The following is a 17,934-nucleotide window of genomic DNA, read 5'->3' as shown; positions in this document are numbered from 1 at the left end:
GAGTTTGAATGGAGTTCTCTCCAGTTGTCTTGTCTAATGATGCTGGTAGAAACATTTCACATGTTTCACTATAGACAGAAATATGTTTAGCAATGCATTGAAGCTCTATGAGGAAAAATATGACCATTACATCTTCGACAAGGGATGCTGAGTATTGGCTGGAACTCATGAATTCAGAGAATTTGTAAACAACTACCACAACAACATTTAATAAGGAGCATTACTCTTTTCTAGATAGGGCTACGAGCTTTACATATATGAGCTCCTTTACGCCTCATAGCACCTCTGGGAGGTAAATACTATGATTATTCCTACTTTAGAGATGAACAAAGACTCCAAGAGCCCAAGGCCACAGAGCTGCTCCCTTGCAGGACCACAATTGGAATCTGCCTTTTTCTACTTTTAAAGCCCTTGATTTTAACCATTGCAGGTATATCTCATTTTATTGTGCTTAGCAGATACTGTGATTTTTACAAATTGAAGGTTTGTGGCAACCCTGTTTTAAGGGTGTCTATTGGTGCCATTTTTCCAACCGCTTTTGCTTACTCAACGTTTCTGTGTCACATTTGGGTAATTCTCACTGTATTTCAAACTTTGCCATTTTTATATTTATTGTGGTGATCTGTGATCAGTGATTCCAACTCACTGATGGCTCACTTGGTGGTTAGCATTTTTTAGCAAAAGAGCATTTTTTTATTAAGGTATTTACATTGTCCCCCCCCCAACAACATAATGCTGTTGCACACTTCATAGACTATAGTATGGTGTAAACATAACTTTTATATGCCCTGGAAAACCAAAAAATGCATTTACTTGCTTTCTTGTACTGGTCTGGAACCAAACTCACAATATCTCAGAGGTATGCCAGCTTAATTGTGAATATTGGGGTGGCAGTTGGGTTATTTGTAGCTTGAATTCTACTATTTTTTAAAGCTCATAATCTCATCTATAACATGGAGTTAAATAAATCCACTGTTAATTCTGTTTGGAATTCTATTTGACCACTGACAGACCGGATACTTGGATATGTCAACTGAACTGGCCAATTGCAGTCACAATGGCCAATCTGGTGATAAAGCAGGGGGAAGACTGCCCAGAAGTTTGACTGTAATTCTTGCATGGCTCTTGAGTGGTAAATATCCTGATTGTCTGTTGCTATCTCTTTTTGTCCTGAAACACTCAGACCACACTTCGGGGGAGGGTGGTAAATTCAGCTTCAGAAAGCACTGCAGAAAGTTCTGGCCCACATCCTCTTTTTTTAAGGACAGTAATCCTAATTTCATCTCTGAGAGCTGGGTACAACAGAGGATGTACTAATTTGGGTGTTTCACTTTCAAATATTTTATCTGGAGGAAAGGTTGACCCTGTAATTGTTTCGTGACCTCTGTTTCTTTTCTAATCACAGGGTAGTTCTACCAAAAGACTCATCCTCACCCTGTATTTGACAGCCTAGGAATTTTCCCCTTCCCTCCCATTAGAATGCCAAGCCCATGACAGCAGATGTAGAGTCACTCTCATTTATGGTGATATTCTCTGCAGTTACATGGTGCCTTGAACAGAGTAATTGCTCTGTAATTTTTGAATGAATGCAAGCAACAGCAAAGACACATTTGCTTCCTTCTGAGCAAAGGGTCTTTATCACCCAGAGTTGCCACCCAAAGTGTAGAACACAGAGTAAAGTGAGCAGGAACATGCAGTGATTTTCAACACTGGAGGCACCTTAGAATCAGCTGTGAAGCTTTTGAAAATATATTTTTATAAATTTATTTATTTTAGAGAGGGAGAGAGTCTGTGCATGAGGGGGCAGGTCAGAAGTAGAAGGAGAGAGAGAATCTCAAGCAGACGCCACACCGAGTACAGAGCCTGATGCAAGGCTTGATCTCAGAACCCTGAGATCATGACTTGAGCTGACATCAAGAGTTGGATGCTTAACCGACTGAGCCACCCAGGTGCCCCAGAAATATTTTAAAAAATGCCTGCACCCACAGCCATCTGAGACTGAATATCTGGGAGTGATTCTGATTCGATGAGGTTTGACAACGTATGTTGTTGAGCATACGGATGAATCACCTGGGGATCTTATCAGAATGCTGAGTCTGATTCAATGGGTGTGAGGTAGAAGCCTGGGATTCTGCATTTCTTAGAGACACTGCAGAGGTACCTGTGCTATTGGTTCTTGAGTCACAGGTTATATAGCAAAGAGCTAGAGGATAAAAAACCAAGGTTTAGACTTCCCGATAGGCCTTGAGGTTCAAGTGATATTTAGGGTCAGAGAGAGAGCTGGGTAAATGGTCATTTGGCTTGTGTTAGCTTCTGAGCTAAGAGATGACCAATGTTATCTCATTCCTAAAAGAAGCAGGTGTAGGATACAACTTCCAGAATCCCACAGGAGTAGAAAGCCTAGCATTGTCCTAGGCTCACTGAGGTATCTTTTGAGTTCCTCAAATATCACATTTTCTATTTCTTTTGTTTCCTCACTCTGACAGCGTGGGGATCTGGTACTCAATAAAGGCATGTATTCTGTATCTACATGAAGCATTTGGGTGAAGAATGGAAAACAGTTGAATATTTGGCTATTTTCAGATATTGAGAGTTGGCATGCATAGACAGAGCCAGAGGTCCAGGGTCTGATGATGTGATTTAGGACCCCAGCAAACTTCGCTATGAGAGTCCAGTTTATGTGCACAAACCCCGGCATCCATTCTTAGAGAAACAGTTCTCTATACAGGAAACAGAACAGATGAGAAGCAGGCAATACCCTTTTTCTCTGGATTTTATGGGTTATTGGTTTCTTGGGTCAGTAATTAATTCAGGAACACAGAATCATAAATGGTATATTGGATTCACACTTTCCTGTATGTATAAAGCCCAGCAGCATGAAAGCCCTCAGCAAGGGGAATGGAACCAAAACTGTGAGACACATCACTTCATCAAATCAGGCGTTCACACCACCTCTTTCTTGTCTTTCTCTCTCATTGGCCTACTGTCTGTGTCTTTGCCATCTTTTCTTTTTTGCACAAGATGATGTATGAATTGCACTCTCATGTTCTTTTCGGTATTTTGCATGTACGTCTTTGTAACTGACGTAACTTAGTAACTTAGTCTTTGTAACTTAGTCCTCGTAGTGATCTGTCTATAGGATAAACTCCACTTTGAGGTAGAACTTGTACGCCATTGAGTATATGCAACTTTGAGGGGGATTTCCATTCTTGTCCCTTCTGCCCCTGCCCGGGTAAGCAAACCTACTCAGTTCTATTTTTTTTTAAGGATTTTATTTATTTATTTATTTATCAGAAAGAGAGGAGAGAGCGAGCGAGCACAAGCAAGGGGAATAGCAGGCTGAGGGAGAAGCAGGCTTCCCGCTGAGCAGGGCAGATGTTTAACCAACTGAGCCACTCAGGTGTTCCATCTGTTTAGTTCTCAATATGGAAACCCCAAAATGCCCAGGGACAATATTCCACAGGGTTCATATAGGGCCTTTGCCCTCTTTTCATATAAAATTTTGTTTGCTTTCATTAGACATATGCTCATCTGCAATTTTACTGAAGCGTATACAAGTTATCAGATGGCGTGCTGCCTCTATGCACTCTTTATGTCCATTCTCTTCCTTCATTTGACTTTCTTCTGTGGTTTTCATTCCCCTTATTAATGCCTCCATTCTGTGGCATTCCCCTTAACACATCCTATCCTGTCTCCACAATTTACATTGTACTGTATATTTTTTCATTCTCTCCTTTATTTCTCTCTACCCATTTCCTACCCCATCTTCTTCTTCCTTTTCTGCTGGAACAAAACATCTCACTGGGAAGCATTACCTCTTACTAGTACAGTCTGTCCTGGGCTCTGCTTCCAGCTAAGCCCTCTCTTCTTTTTTTTTTTAAATTAAATTAAATTAAATTTTTTTCAGTGTTCCAAAATTCATTATTTATGTACCACACCCAGTGCTCCATGCAATTCATGCCCTCCATAATACCTCCATAATACCCACCACCAGGCTCACCCAACCTCCCACCCTCTCCCCTCCAAAATCCTCAGTTTGTTTCTCAGAGTCCACAGTCTTTCATGGTTTGTCTCCCCCTCCAATTTCCCCCATCTCACTTCTCCTCTCCATCTCCCAATGTCCTCCATGTTACTCCTTATGCTCCACAAGTAAGTGAAACCATATGATACCTGACTCTCTCTGCTTGACTTATTTCACTCAGCATAATCTCTTCTAGTCCTGTCCATGTTGATATAAAAATTGGGTATTCATCCTTTCTAATGGAGGCATAATACTCCATTGTATATATGGACCATATCTTCTTTATCCATTCATCCATTGAAGGGCATCTTGGTTCTTTCCACAGTTCGCCAACTGTGGCCATTGCTGCTATGAACATTGGGGTACAGATGGCCCTTCTTTTCACTACATCTGTATCTTTGGGGGAAATACCCAGTAGTGAAATTGCAGGGTCATAGGGAAGCTCTATTTTTAATTTCTGAAGGAATCTCTACACTGGTTTTCAAAGTGGTTGCACCCACTTGCATTCACACCAACAGTGTAAGAGGGCTCCCCTTTCTCCCCATCCTCTCCAACACTTGTTGTTTACTGTCTTGTTGATTTTTTTTAAAAGATTTTATTTATTTATTTGACAGATAGAAATCACAAGTAGGCAGAGAGGCAGGCAGAGAGAGAGGGAGAGGAGGAAGCAGGCTCCCCGCTGAGCAGAGAGCCCTACGCAGGGCTCGATACCGGGACCCTGGGATCATGACCCGAGCTGAAGGCAGAGGCTTAACCCACTGAGCCACCCAGGCACCCCTGTCTTATTGATTTTGGCCATTCTGACTGGTGTAAGGTGGTGTCTCTATGTGGTTTTGATATGAATTTCCATGATGGCTAGTGATGATGAACATTTTTTCATGTGTCTGTTGGCCATTTGTATGTCTTCTTTGGAGAAGTGTCCATGTCTTCTGCCCATTTTTTGATGTGATTATCAGCTTTGTGTGTTGAATTTGAGGAGTTCTTTATAGATTTTGGATATTAGCCCTTTGTCTGTAGTGTCATTTGCAAATATCCTCTCCCATTCTGTGGGTTGCCTCTTTGTTTTGTTGACTGTTTCCTTTGTTGTGCAGAAGCTTTTTTATCGTTTTTTTAAAAAAGATTTTATTTATTTATATGACAGACAGAGATCACAAGCAGGCAGAGAGGCAGGCAGAGAAAGGAGGAAGCAGGTTCCCTGCTGAGCAGAGATCCGGATGTGGGGCTCGATCCCCGGACCCTGGGATCATGACCTGAGCCAAAGGCAGAGGCTTAACCCACTGAGCCATGCAGGTGCCCCCAGAAACTTTTTATCTTGATGAAGTCCCAAAAGTTCATTCTCTCTTTCGTTTCCTTTGCCTTTGGAGACATATATTGAAAGACGTTGCTGTGGCTAATGTCGAAGAGGTTACAGCCTATGTTCTTCTCTAGGATTTTGATAGATTCCTGCGTCCCATTGAGGTCTTTTATCCATTTCAAGTTTATCTTTGTGTATGGTGTAATAGAGTGGTCAAGTTTCATTTTTCTATGCATATAAGACCTCTCTTCTTTATCAACAAACCCATAGATATTGTGCATTTCTCTCTCTCTTTTAAAGATTTATTTATTTATTTTAAAGAGAGAGATAGAGAGAGAGAACAAGAACGCATGTGAGTATGGGGGTTGAGGGGCAGAGGGAAAGGGAGAGAGAGAATCTTAAGCAGCCTCTGCACTGAGTAGGGAGACTGATGTGGGGCTCTGATCTTATGATGCAGGGATCATGACCTGAGCCGAACCAGAAGTCCAATGCTTATTGGACTGCACCATCTGGGCAGCGCGTATTGTGCATTTCTTGCATGTTTGCACCATGCTAACCACCATAGAGCATACTCAACTTGTTTGGGTAGTTGCGCAGGGGAAGCTAATGTGAAATGGTTTGGTGACTTTCCTATCCTTGATTTCATTCTATTCTGTGGACACTTCCTTTCTTTTTTCTTTAAAATTTTCTGGGAATCTTACATAACTTTTGAGGTACTTTTAAAAAATCAACAGCCTCGCTCAGTTCAGTTTAACCCTTCACTCTTGTGTCTGCTATAAAATTCTTCCCTCATCCATTGCTGGTTAACCTTATGTTTGGAGGACTTAGAGAAGACATGTGGGTCTAGTGTGGTTGGACAGAAAGGCCGGGCTAGAGAGGAGTTGGGATCCTGTTCCTTGGTAAAGTCTAAACTCCTCTAGCATTGGATTTAAGAGGGGGAAATAAGAGAGATAACAGGATTCTTCTCCTTCTCCTCCTCCTCCTTCTCCTTTTCTTCCTCTTTCTTCTTCTTAAGTTTTATTTATTTTAAGTAACATTTACACCCAACATGGGGCTTGAACTCACAACCTCTAGAGTGTCATGCTCTTCTGACTGAGCCAACCAGACGCCCTTTTTTTATACAACTGGTCATCTATTGATAAAGAGGCCTTTCTGGATTTTCTCTGGCTTTAACTGGTTCCATCTTCTACCAGTGGCCCTCACTTTTACCTAGATGGTTGGTACCATTTTCTTGTGTGTGGTGGAGGCCATGTCCAGCCTCATTTTACCTTCCTTTACTGAAGAGAAGCCTCTTGTAAAAGACCTTGCTTATTATGGTCCATACCCTTTCCTTCTTTGTCATGGTATTACATTCCTTGGCTCTCTGTCCCCTTCTGTAATCTCTGTTTTCCTCAGGCTGGGCCATGGATACTACTGAAGTTCTCCTCCAGGACTTCAAGCATCAGGAGCTAGTCTCTTCCCTTGAAAAATATATCACGGTGTTTTCTTACTCTTCTGCTGCAAGCTACTCTTGAAAAACCTTCACCTTCAGAAATCTGTAGAAATTAAGCAGGCAACACCTATGTGTTCATGTATATATTTCAACTTGTAGAGAAATATATCATACTCTCCTAAGAAACCCTCATCAAGTCCACTTCATTCTTATGGATGCAGAGATGGGACTGTAGTTCTTAGCTCGGCAAGTATCCAGCTTAGAAATAGGTAACAGCTTTGTTTTCTCCCAGGGAGCACTTATTCTCTTGGCTCTTCCTTCCATTTGACTTTGGGAGGGAGTAATTCTCAGTTTTTCTTACACAGAGAAAAAAAGGAAAAAGTTTTGTAAACTCTCAGTGTTGACAATCCTACTAATCCACTCTCGTCTCCCACTCCCTTGTTCTTCTATGGATTGGCCAAGAAGTAGAGGTCTGGGGCAGTGGCTAATGGTTTTATGGTCAATTCATTTACTTTTTGTAAGTGTCTATGAGAGGTTTTGGACCCAGCCGTTGTTGGGTCACTTAAGAATGTGTAAATATTTAGAGATTCTTTCCTTCATCTTTGAAGTTTCCTTGTCAATTGCAGGGCAACATGAAAAGTTTTGCTAAACATCTTATTTTATATAGAAGAAACCTGTGCTAAAATTTAGTGGGGTTAAACCAAAGCACTCCGTATTTCAAGCCTACAGATCCAGATTTTCTACAAGTTATACAAGTTTATGGTCATAGCTAGCCCCTTCGGGTCTGCTAGATTCTTAACAGAGTAAAGATCATTTCAGTAGCCTTCCTATATGTCTCTAGTCCAAACTGACTTCCCCAATCTATGAAAATTCATTGCATTTATGATCTAAACCAGAGGTCCTCCCCCAGGTGTCACATATGACTGATGGATTCACTTGTAAGACAAACTTCCATGGATTTAGTGAGGATTATGGACAGTTTCTGATAAACTAACAATAACTTTCTTTCTCTTCCACTCAAGGAAGCATATTGGATTCAGTGAGTGGGTATTATTAAAGTAATTACCTCAAAAATTGCTCTTATTTGTTAAAGAGTAGTTTTCATATGTTGACTCATTTTTGTTAGTATTAAATTATTTGTGACACACTTTACAGCTGATCATGACACCCCATTCAGAAACTGCTGATCTCAACCAAAAAGCATAATGCTTTATACCTTCTAATTCTGTTTTCAACAAAATTATAGCTCTCCTGGTGGCAAGAATTATATCTGATGTAGGCCTGATACTTAATAAATCATATTTTAGATAGATTGATAGATAGATAGAATTCTTAAATACATATATCCCAATACAAATGTAAATTTATACATAAATTTCATATATACGCTCATTACTTTAGTTGAGCTGGAGCCAAGATTATTAAGCCAGGAGTGACTAGAGAAGAAAGGCATTAGTTTTTTATAGTTTCAAGACATCACTTTTATTAAAGAAATATAGAAGTTTGACATTGATTTGGCCTTTGTCACAGCTTCCACATTCCTGGTTTAGAATCAAGTAATGCTGGGGAACCAGCAGTGTTTTATAGATTCCTCATATAGCCTAGCACTCCTTAGTGGGCACTCCAATCCCATGCTGATTAAAATAAAATAAGTGGGGTTCATTGTTCACTCTCTGGTTTCTAGATATCTTCTTCCCAAGTCTGGAATGGTTTTTTTCTACACGAAAAATGCATTCCCTCTCTCCTTCCATCAACAGTCGTCGTTAGACCTAAGTGTCCTGAAATGTTTTGTAGGTTGGGCTCTTCCAAAAGTAAACCCTGCAATAGAGATAAGCATTCAGGAAGTTTACTAAGCAGTGTTCTCAGATCAACAACTATGCAAGGGAAGAGAAAAGAAGGAAAGGAAATAAGAAAAGAAGGGAAGAACCCAAAAGTGGTCGCAGAGGGAATCTGAGATGTGAAACAGTCTCAACAAAGGTCTCAGACAATGCCAAGGTGAGTTTAGAAACTAGGATTTTCCTTTAGAGTTGCCCCACATTGTGATGAGCTGTCAAGGCTTTCTACTTGTGCCTTGACCAGTCCTGAATGCACGTGGTCCCTGGGAAGGGATTATGAATTTGGGAGATGCAGTTCTCTTTAGCTAATGACATTTCTGGAGAGGACTGGCAGGAGAGTACACTCAGCCAGCATTCCTAGAAGGTGTGGAATAAGCCTTCAGTCCTTAAGTGGAATCTGGAATGCATCACAACATCCATTATGGAGGTCTTTCTTAAAATAATAATTCCAAGAGATGTAAGTTGGCATCACAAGAGAAAAAATATTGACTTCTGTGGTAAAATAGGTTTGGCAAATGTTAGGCTAAACAAGTTTCTTTACTGGAAGAATTCTTAGAAATTTAAATATGCTGGTATGCACGGTGAACGTTCAATGGGGACTAGAACATGGAAAAGAGCAACCAGGAGTGACCAGAGAACACATCTTTTGAGGAATATTTCTTAAGCGGAATGCCACTAAACTTCAGCTTGAGAAATGCTGTTCCAGAAGCAAAGAAGACAGAATAAATACTATGGTTGTGGGAACCTGGAGCCCCACTATCTCAGATTTTGTCTCAGTGGTCCAACATAGCAAATAACCCATCTTGGTTGAATTCTTAGCAAGGTCTCTTGCCTTTGATTAGGTTGCTATGGACTATTGAGTCTGATTCACAGCTAAATCAAATAGGACTTTTTCTTAATGCAAGTCTAGCTCAGTATGGAGAAAAATTGTTTGCTTTATCGTTGACCATGTTTCTTCTCATTCTGATGGGCTTCATGTGTTTTTGGGAATCAACACTGTTGACAATAAATGCAATGTTGCATTCAAGAAAAACCCATCATGTTAAGTATTGCTGTATGATACAAGGAGGTCTTGAAAAGAATTCAGAATACACTAGAACTTTCTTCAGCCTGATTTCATCAACTTTTGCATCTCTGTGATTATTGACTCAATTGTTAAATCTGTTTTCTCACTGTTCTTTTCTTGAAATAGCTCTAGCTTCGGGATTTCTGCTTACCTGACTTTCACATAAATCTATCCAGATTAAGTTAGATTCAGAAAAGAGGCAATTTCTGGAATAAAAAAGAAACTCTTCGCTAAAATATACTACCTGTGCTTGAGAACATTCATGGACAGGAAGACACAAAGTTTACACTTTGAAAAGTTAGAAAGAAATATTTACCTTCAGAAATGGCAAAGAAGATCCTGAATGCCCACCGTGATCTGAAACTACTTTTGTTGTAAATATTGTGATATTAAGCTTTCTCAAACTCAGTAGGAAATAACATGTGGCTTTGAATATGAATTTTCAGTATCATAAAGGGGTGTGTGTGTGTGTGTGTGTGTGTCTGTGTGTGTGTAGAGGGATAGAGAGAGGAGACACTTGTTTAGAGGTAATCTACATTATATTATAATGTACTATATTATATTATTCTACATTCTACTATATTATGTTATATTAACATAACATATTTTAGTACACTAGTATAATCTAGACTGTACTAAACTATATATTGTGGGAATTTATTAATGGGACAAATTTTGGCGAGAGGGATCATCATTTTATATTTCAGAATCAATTCCAATGCTTTACAGTTCAAAGATGCTGATTTTTGGTTCATCAGAGTGTATTTGAAACTTTCTTTTCACCTGAGCTTGTTAATCTTGGGCAGTAGGACTTCGTTTCATTTTATGAGTTTTACTAAAATAGTGTCAGTCTTTCTTCCTGCTCAAGTCCTTCATTTAAAAAAAAAAGATTCCTAAAACAAGAAAATGATTCCTCAGGGAAGAATTTTTTTTGAGCTATATTTGAATCCCGTAGGAACTGACTGGAGGGAAAAAAAGAAAAAGCTTCATTGGACTCGGCTAAGTAGAAGAACATAGTTACCATGATCAGAAAAGTTGATCAGAAGTATGCTGGCTTTTGGAGATATCCAGGACAAGATAAACTACATTTTAGGGAAGTGCAAGATGGTTTTTAAGAATGAATGAATTATTCATGTCCTATCTAGATGTGTTTCCCAGAGATTTGGAAACCTATTCTTTTCCAGTCAAAAACGACTTTTGATTGATGGTGCTGCACGGTCCCAGTCATCCCATCTTTTTCATAGTAGTCACTGAGTGAGACCAACACGTTATGAGATATTGCAACAGCAAAGAGGCTAGGCCATCAGACATCTGGGGACAGCACATCAGTAAAGTCACAAGTTGCCTGACAGAGAGAAAGTGTGGTTTTCGCCTTCTTTGACCCCTGCTTCCCTTTCCAAAGAAATAAAATGCTGTTAAGACCAAAATATCATCACTTTTCTTTTTTTCATCCCACCCAGACAAGAAGAAAGGAATTTGTTCAGCTTGCTTTTCTGCATTGCATGCGTTCTGTTCTTAATATTTGTTTGCTTTAGCTTTACTAGCACTGCCCATTTATCAAATGTATAAATATGATCCTTGGAAACCGGGGCCATAGGAAATCAACTTTCTGGGGCCAAAGGCGTTTAAAAAAATTAGAAATAAGAAAGAATGGCTAACACTAGTGCGGCAGCTCTTAGCACAAAGACAGGTGAGCCCAGACTTTGAAATACCCAACTGACAAAAGAAATGTGGAAACAAGAGGACTCCAATCCTTGACCTTCTACTTGGAGGCTGGAATCCTGATGTTATTTACTCACGGGGGGGGGGGGCTTAAAAAAATCTAAGAATGTTTAGGAATGATTCAGGTTCAGCTGTGAAGAGCAAGACAGTTTAGAACAGGCTCCAAGACTTCTCAGGGAAGCGCAACCTGCCTGTGGTTGCTCTCCTGCCCTGGATTCTGTCTCCTTCTTCCCACTGCATTGTTACTTTAATTGGTCTTTCTACCTGAATCAGGGGTGGGGGACATATATTTGGAAAATGAGTACCTCTGGGGGAACTAGTCACACTTCAGTGTGATTTTGTTCCATAATATACATGGTTCCTGATTAACTGGATTAAGGCCAGCTGCTCTGTTTTATTAGGAGAACCACAAATAGTTCACTTTGGCCCAGTGCTTGGGAGGGGACATGGAGGGTAGCACAGTAGTCTGGAGCTTCTAAAGAAGGGATATTAAGAAATGCCTAAAGAAGACAGGAAGAAACCAGTTTTCCTTTTTCCTTGTCACCAACTTTTTAATCAAATGCCATGTGATCCCCTATTTCTTACAACTTGAAACTCTGTATGATGTTATTAACATGGTTACATTGTGACTTAAGTGAGCCTCTGCTGTCTAGCTGAGTAAATGGATGGCCATGGATAGTACTGTTTATCAACTCAGTGATGAAGAACTGTCATGGTCGTTGGAGTAGTTAAAGTCTGTTATCACCAGTACTCTTCTCTCAGAAACATGTGCACGGAACCCAAGTCACAAAGGTATTGGTGAAAATGGGATAAAGATGAGGTTGGAAGAGAGTAAAACAATTCTCTAATCCAAGCCTTCCTGATACCCCTCAAACATCTAAAAAAGAAGGGTGTACTCACATTTGTAATAGGTTTTGTGGGGCTTGATAAATGAAGAATTCTAATAGCCAGGCACTGCTTTTAATCAAGTTTTCCTAACTAGTTTTGGACATAGATGCAATCGTTTTCATGTTTGTGTTGGGTGAAGTGATGAGATTAAACTTCAGTTTAGATGTAATCCCATTATGAATTTCATAGGCCATGCCCAGCCCTGTGCTCAGTGCTACAAGGGACGTAGAGCCATCCTATCCGAAGGCTTTAGCCTGCCGTTGTCATGGTTAATTTCATGTGTCAACTTGATTGGGCGAAGGAATGCCCCGATAGCTGGAAAAACATTATTTCTGAGTGTGTCTGTAAGGCTGTTTCTGGGAGAGATTAGTACTTGAGTTGATAAACTTTATAAAGGGGGTCCCCCTCACCTCACCCTGTCTCTCACCACCATGATGGGTGGGCACCAGCCAATCAGTTGAGGACCAGAATAGAACAAAAAGGAGGAGAGAGGGGGAAATTTGCTCATTATGATTATTATGGATGAGCTAGAAAATCCATCTTCTCCTTTCCTGTATCATCACTTGTTCCCAGTTCTTGGGCCTTTGGACTCAGATTGAGACTTGAACCATTGGCTCTCCTGGTTTTCTGACTTCAGACTCTGAATCACACTACTCCTTTTCCTGGGTCTCCAGCTTGCAGATGGCAGATCATGGGATTTCTCGGCCTCTATGCTAGCATGAGACAACTTCTGATATATATTAGATGTCACAGATATACTAGATATATATCTATATCCAATAGATGTACATTATTGGATTATATCTAATATATATTATTGGATTATATCATACATATATATATACACATGATATATATACATGTAATGTATATACATTATATGTGCATGATATATATCATGTAATTATTAGAGATATAGATACATATATGGATATAGATCTCCCATTGGTTCTGTTTCTCAGGACAATCCTGACTAATGCAAACATTTAGTCACAACCCCTACTGTCCAAGTGAAATCAGGGTAATGTCTTAGGCATGGGTCTTCCTACACTTTCCTTGACCATGCCACACAATGTCTAGCTTACAGTGCATTTTTGGTGGCTTGTGACAACCCAGTGCTGTGGGGTGGGAGAAGTCACAGTCACCAGTTATGCTGTCAAAGCCGAGTAAACACATAGGATTAGGTTCTGTTGAAGATAGGCTCCCCCACCGGCTAGTCTGTTGCCTCAAAATAGTCGATACTCCACCACTTACCACTGACTTTAAATATCACATCCCGTACTAAATTCCCAAGTCATTAACATCTATTTTGGGACTCTCTCAGGTTTCAAGACTGTGTCTGTCTCTTCTCTCATGGTGTGAAAGTGTTTTAATTACGTAACACATTTGAAAAACTCTGCTAAGGCTGGTGATCACTCTGGTGAGGATTATCTTGGGTATTCTGGCTATCCTCGTGTGCTTGTGTGTGTGTGTGTGTGTGTGTGTGTGTGTGTGTGTGTTTGACCTTGAGAAGCAGCTTAGCTGGTTCCAAAAATATCCTTTTAGTAATTTTATTGGGATATGTTAAATGTATAGATTATTTTAAGGGTTTATGTTTCCTGCCCCTGAACAAAGTATAAGGTATACATTTAAATTTATTTATACTTATGAAATTCTTTTTAATGTTTTTGGTAGAATTTTGTGCATTTATTATTGAATTTTTCTAGATGTTTTATCTTTTCATTTTTGTTTCCACCGCTATGTTCACATTACCTTTGTCATTCTTTGCCTCATATATGAGGTAAAGTACTTCTCTGTACTTCACTTGGCCAGACCAGCCAGAACTTTATATATTTTATTGTATTTTCACAGAACTATCTCTTGTGGTGTTTGTTATTTCTTCTGGTCCCTAAATCATAAGTTTCTGATTTAATCTTTACTAATTCTTTATTTATGTTTTCCTTGGATCTGTTTTATCCTTTGCTAGCTTTTTGAGTTATAGTCTAAGTAATGTATGCTTTCATTCTTCATATTTAATAAGAAGAATATTTATAGCTATGAATTATTGAGGACAGCTATGGGAATATTCCATACTTTTGACATATTGTTTTCAAAATCTCTGGATTTCTAAATCGCTGGTAATTATTTTTCAAAGTTATCAGTATTATTATAGTATCTTTAATTTTCATCTTGGAGTAGTGAGTTACTTAGATGTACATTTCTTATTTTCATAATTCAATTTTCTGGAATTTTTTGGTTGACTTCTGCTTTTACTGAATTGTGGTCACAGAATGGGATCTGTATGTTTCATGCTTTGGGGAAATTATCACTGTACAATCAGAAGGAAGCTGCACTTTTTAAAAAAAAGATTTTATTTATTCATTTGACAGACAGAGATCACAAGTAGGCAGAGAGGCAGGCAGAGAGAGAGGAAGGGAAGCAGGCTCTCTGCTGAGCAGAGTGTCTGATGCGGGGCTCCATCCCAGGACCCTGGGATCATAACCTGAGCCAAAGGCAGAGGCTTTAACCCACTGAGCCACCCAGGGGCCCGAGAAGTTGCACTTTTATTGTGTAAGGCGCAATGTTCAATATCTAATAAATCACCTTGTTATTGTTCTTATTTATTTTATTTATCCTTATGCATTTGACAGACATGATTTTTTAAATTTACTTTTTTTATTGAAGTACAGGTGACACACAGTGTTATACTAGTTTCAGGGGTACAACAAAGTGATTTGACACATCTGTACTCTATGCTGTGCTCACCATAGGTGTAGCTGCCATCCATTGGCAAACAGGATTTAAAAATCTGACTTTACCATTTACTGATTGTGGCCCTGGGCAAATTACATAATCCTTCCCTGCATCATCATTCAGTTGAGTCCAGGTCATGGACTGTTATGAAGGTTATACGGTTTAGTGTACATACATTGCTTTGCATGCTGCTTAAAACCTAGAATGTGCTTTTTTTAAATAAAAGATTTAGTTTATTTATTTGACACACACAAAGAGAGAGAGAGAGAGATCACAAGTAGGCAGAGCAGCAGGCAGAGAGAGAGGGGGAAGCAAGCTCCCCGCTGAGCAGAGAGCTCGATCCCAGGACCCTGAGATCATGACCTGAGCCAAAGGCAGAGGCTTAACGGTTACATTGAGCCACACAGGCACCCCTAGAATGTGCTTTTATCTAATAATTATTTGTATTTTTGGCCACTGTCTGATTTTTTAAAACATTTTATTTATTTATTTATTTATTTATTAAAAAGGTTTTATTTATTTGTTTGACAGAGAGATAGAGAGCACAAGTAGGCAGAGTGGCAGGCAGAGGAAGAGGGAGAAGCAGACTCCGTGCTGAGCAGGGAGCCCTGTGTGGGGCTTGGTTCCAGGACCCTGGGATCATGCCCTGAGCTGAAGGCAACTGCTTAACCATCTGAGCCACCCAGACACCCCTATTTATTTATTTTAGAGAGAGAGAGAGAGCGTGCAAGTTGGGGGAGAGGCAGAGGGAGAGGGAAGAAAGAGAATCTCACAACCCTGAAAGCATGACCTGTGCCAAAATCTCGTGACCCCATGATCATGACCTGAACTGAAATCAAGAGCTGATGCTTAACTGAGCCACCCAGATGCTTCTGATTTTGATATTGATTTTTAACCCAATGTGAAGACTTTTGATTTCTAATAGGTAAGTTTAAATCTTTAAGTTTTGTTGTTGTTTAAATGGTTTATCTTCTTTTCTTCCTTTCTACTTCTTCTCTTCCTGCCTGCCTTTCTTTTCTCTTCTTTTTTTTCTTTTCTTTTCATTGTTTTTCTTTCTCCTTTTGTTCTTTCTTTCTGCTGTTTTCTATATTTTACCATATAGCACATGCTCTGACATTTTTTTCTTCAGTTAGTTCAAATATACACAGTATGCTTTCCTTAAAACATTATTTAGATTTGAAGCTGAAGTTTAGGAGTGGAAGTAGAGAAGATGCTTGATAAGTGGATGAGAGTGAATCCGAGAGGCTGAAAACAACATTCATCAGTGTTTAAAAATTGTACCAAGGGGGAGCCTGGGTGGCTCAGTGGGTTAAAGCCTCTGCCTTCGGCTCAGGTCATGATCCCAGAGTCCTGGGATTGATCCCCGCATCGGGCTCTCTGCTCAGAGGAAGCCTGCTTTCTCCTCTCTCTCTGCCTGCTTCTCTGCCTACTTGTGATCTCTGTCAAATAAATAAATAAAATCTTAAAACAAAAAACAAAACTGTACCAAGTTGGGGCACCTGGGCAGCTCAGCCAGTTATGCGCAGGTCTCTTGATTTCAACTCAGGTCATGATCTTTGGGTCCTGAGATCGAGCCCCGAGTCAGTGGGGACTTTTCTGGAGAGTTTCTCTCTCTCCCTTTCCCTCTGCCTCCCCTTGCTTGTGCTCTTTCTGTCAAATGAATCTTAATAAACAAAGAAACCCTGTACCAAGTCAGATTCTCGCAATGTAGTAAAAGTGAGATGTGCACTTTAAGACAAACTATGTGGGGTTTTTGTTGAAAAGAACAAAATGCAGTATTTTATGTGAGACCATGAGTTCTTTGGCACAGCCTGGAGTAGACTCTTACTAGCCGGTCAGTTTATTTCACAAAAGTTGCCTTTCAAGTGTCTCCTGAAAGTGGTGGTACATTTTGAAAAGAGCAGAGGGGTGTGTGTGTGAGAGAGAGAGAGTGTGTGTGTGTGTGTGTGTGTGTGTGTGTGTTTCCCTTCAACCCCCAGGGCTTTGTAGTACCTTTTCTGAGGGTTTGTAGATTTCCCTCCTTTTGAAGAGCTGATGGGAGCAGATAGTTGTGGTTTTTTGTTTTTGTTTTTGTTTTTCATAAAAACAAAAACAAAAAACAAACCATCCTGGTGACACTTCCTGATGTTTACATCACACCTCATAGTTTGTGTCATTTGATGCTCTGTTAAATATCTTGAAATGAGAAAGGCAGGTGTGATAGTGCATATTTTACCAGCGAAGATACGGAGGCTTACAGAAGGAGTAACTCCAGCAGGATTTCCTAACTCACAAGAGGCGGAACTAAGACTACAGGGGCGAGCTGCTCCGTAGGCAATGACATGTCCTCTTGTCGAGGACTGTGATCATCAGTGAAATAAGACTCTCGAGATACACTGGATATGACTGAAAATGGTCAGAAACCTGCCACTGTGGCCAGGAAGGACAAGCCTTTGCCTAATTCCTGCCTCAGAAACCTGCCACTGTGGCCAGGAAAGACAAGCCTTTGCCTAATTCCTGCCTCTCTGCTTTTGCTTGATGCCGCCCTTAATTCCTCTCCAGATCCAGGTCATTCTCTCTGTGCTGGGCTTAAAATTCTCTTCTGCCGAGGACACTCAAGCGCTGTCAATCTGAGGTCACTGCATTATTAAGCTTGCTGGTCTACCTGTTCCGTTTGCATCCATATTTCCATGGGGAACTACTCTAGGGCAGGTGCTGGGTATAAAAATGTTGAAGCGCCAGGCATGTTGGTGTCTTGTAGCTTCACGGCGTGGCAATGGGCAAGTCTGGCAGATCCCAGTGGTGGTGCAGGTCATTGGTCCTCCACTTGCTAGAATGTCATCTTAGGTACACAGTCATTTGTCCTCTCCTTGCCTCTTTCTCACCCCTAACACAGAATAGCTAATATTTGTTGAATGCTTCACATATATTATCTTTAATCCTTAAAACACAGTTGCATGGTAA

This window comes from Neovison vison, chromosome X, assembly GCF_020171115.1.
Source record: "Neovison vison isolate M4711 chromosome X, ASM_NN_V1, whole genome shotgun sequence".
Classification (NCBI taxonomy): domain Eukaryota; kingdom Metazoa; phylum Chordata; class Mammalia; order Carnivora; family Mustelidae; genus Neogale; species Neogale vison.
Note: the sequence above shows the minus strand (reverse complement) of the source record.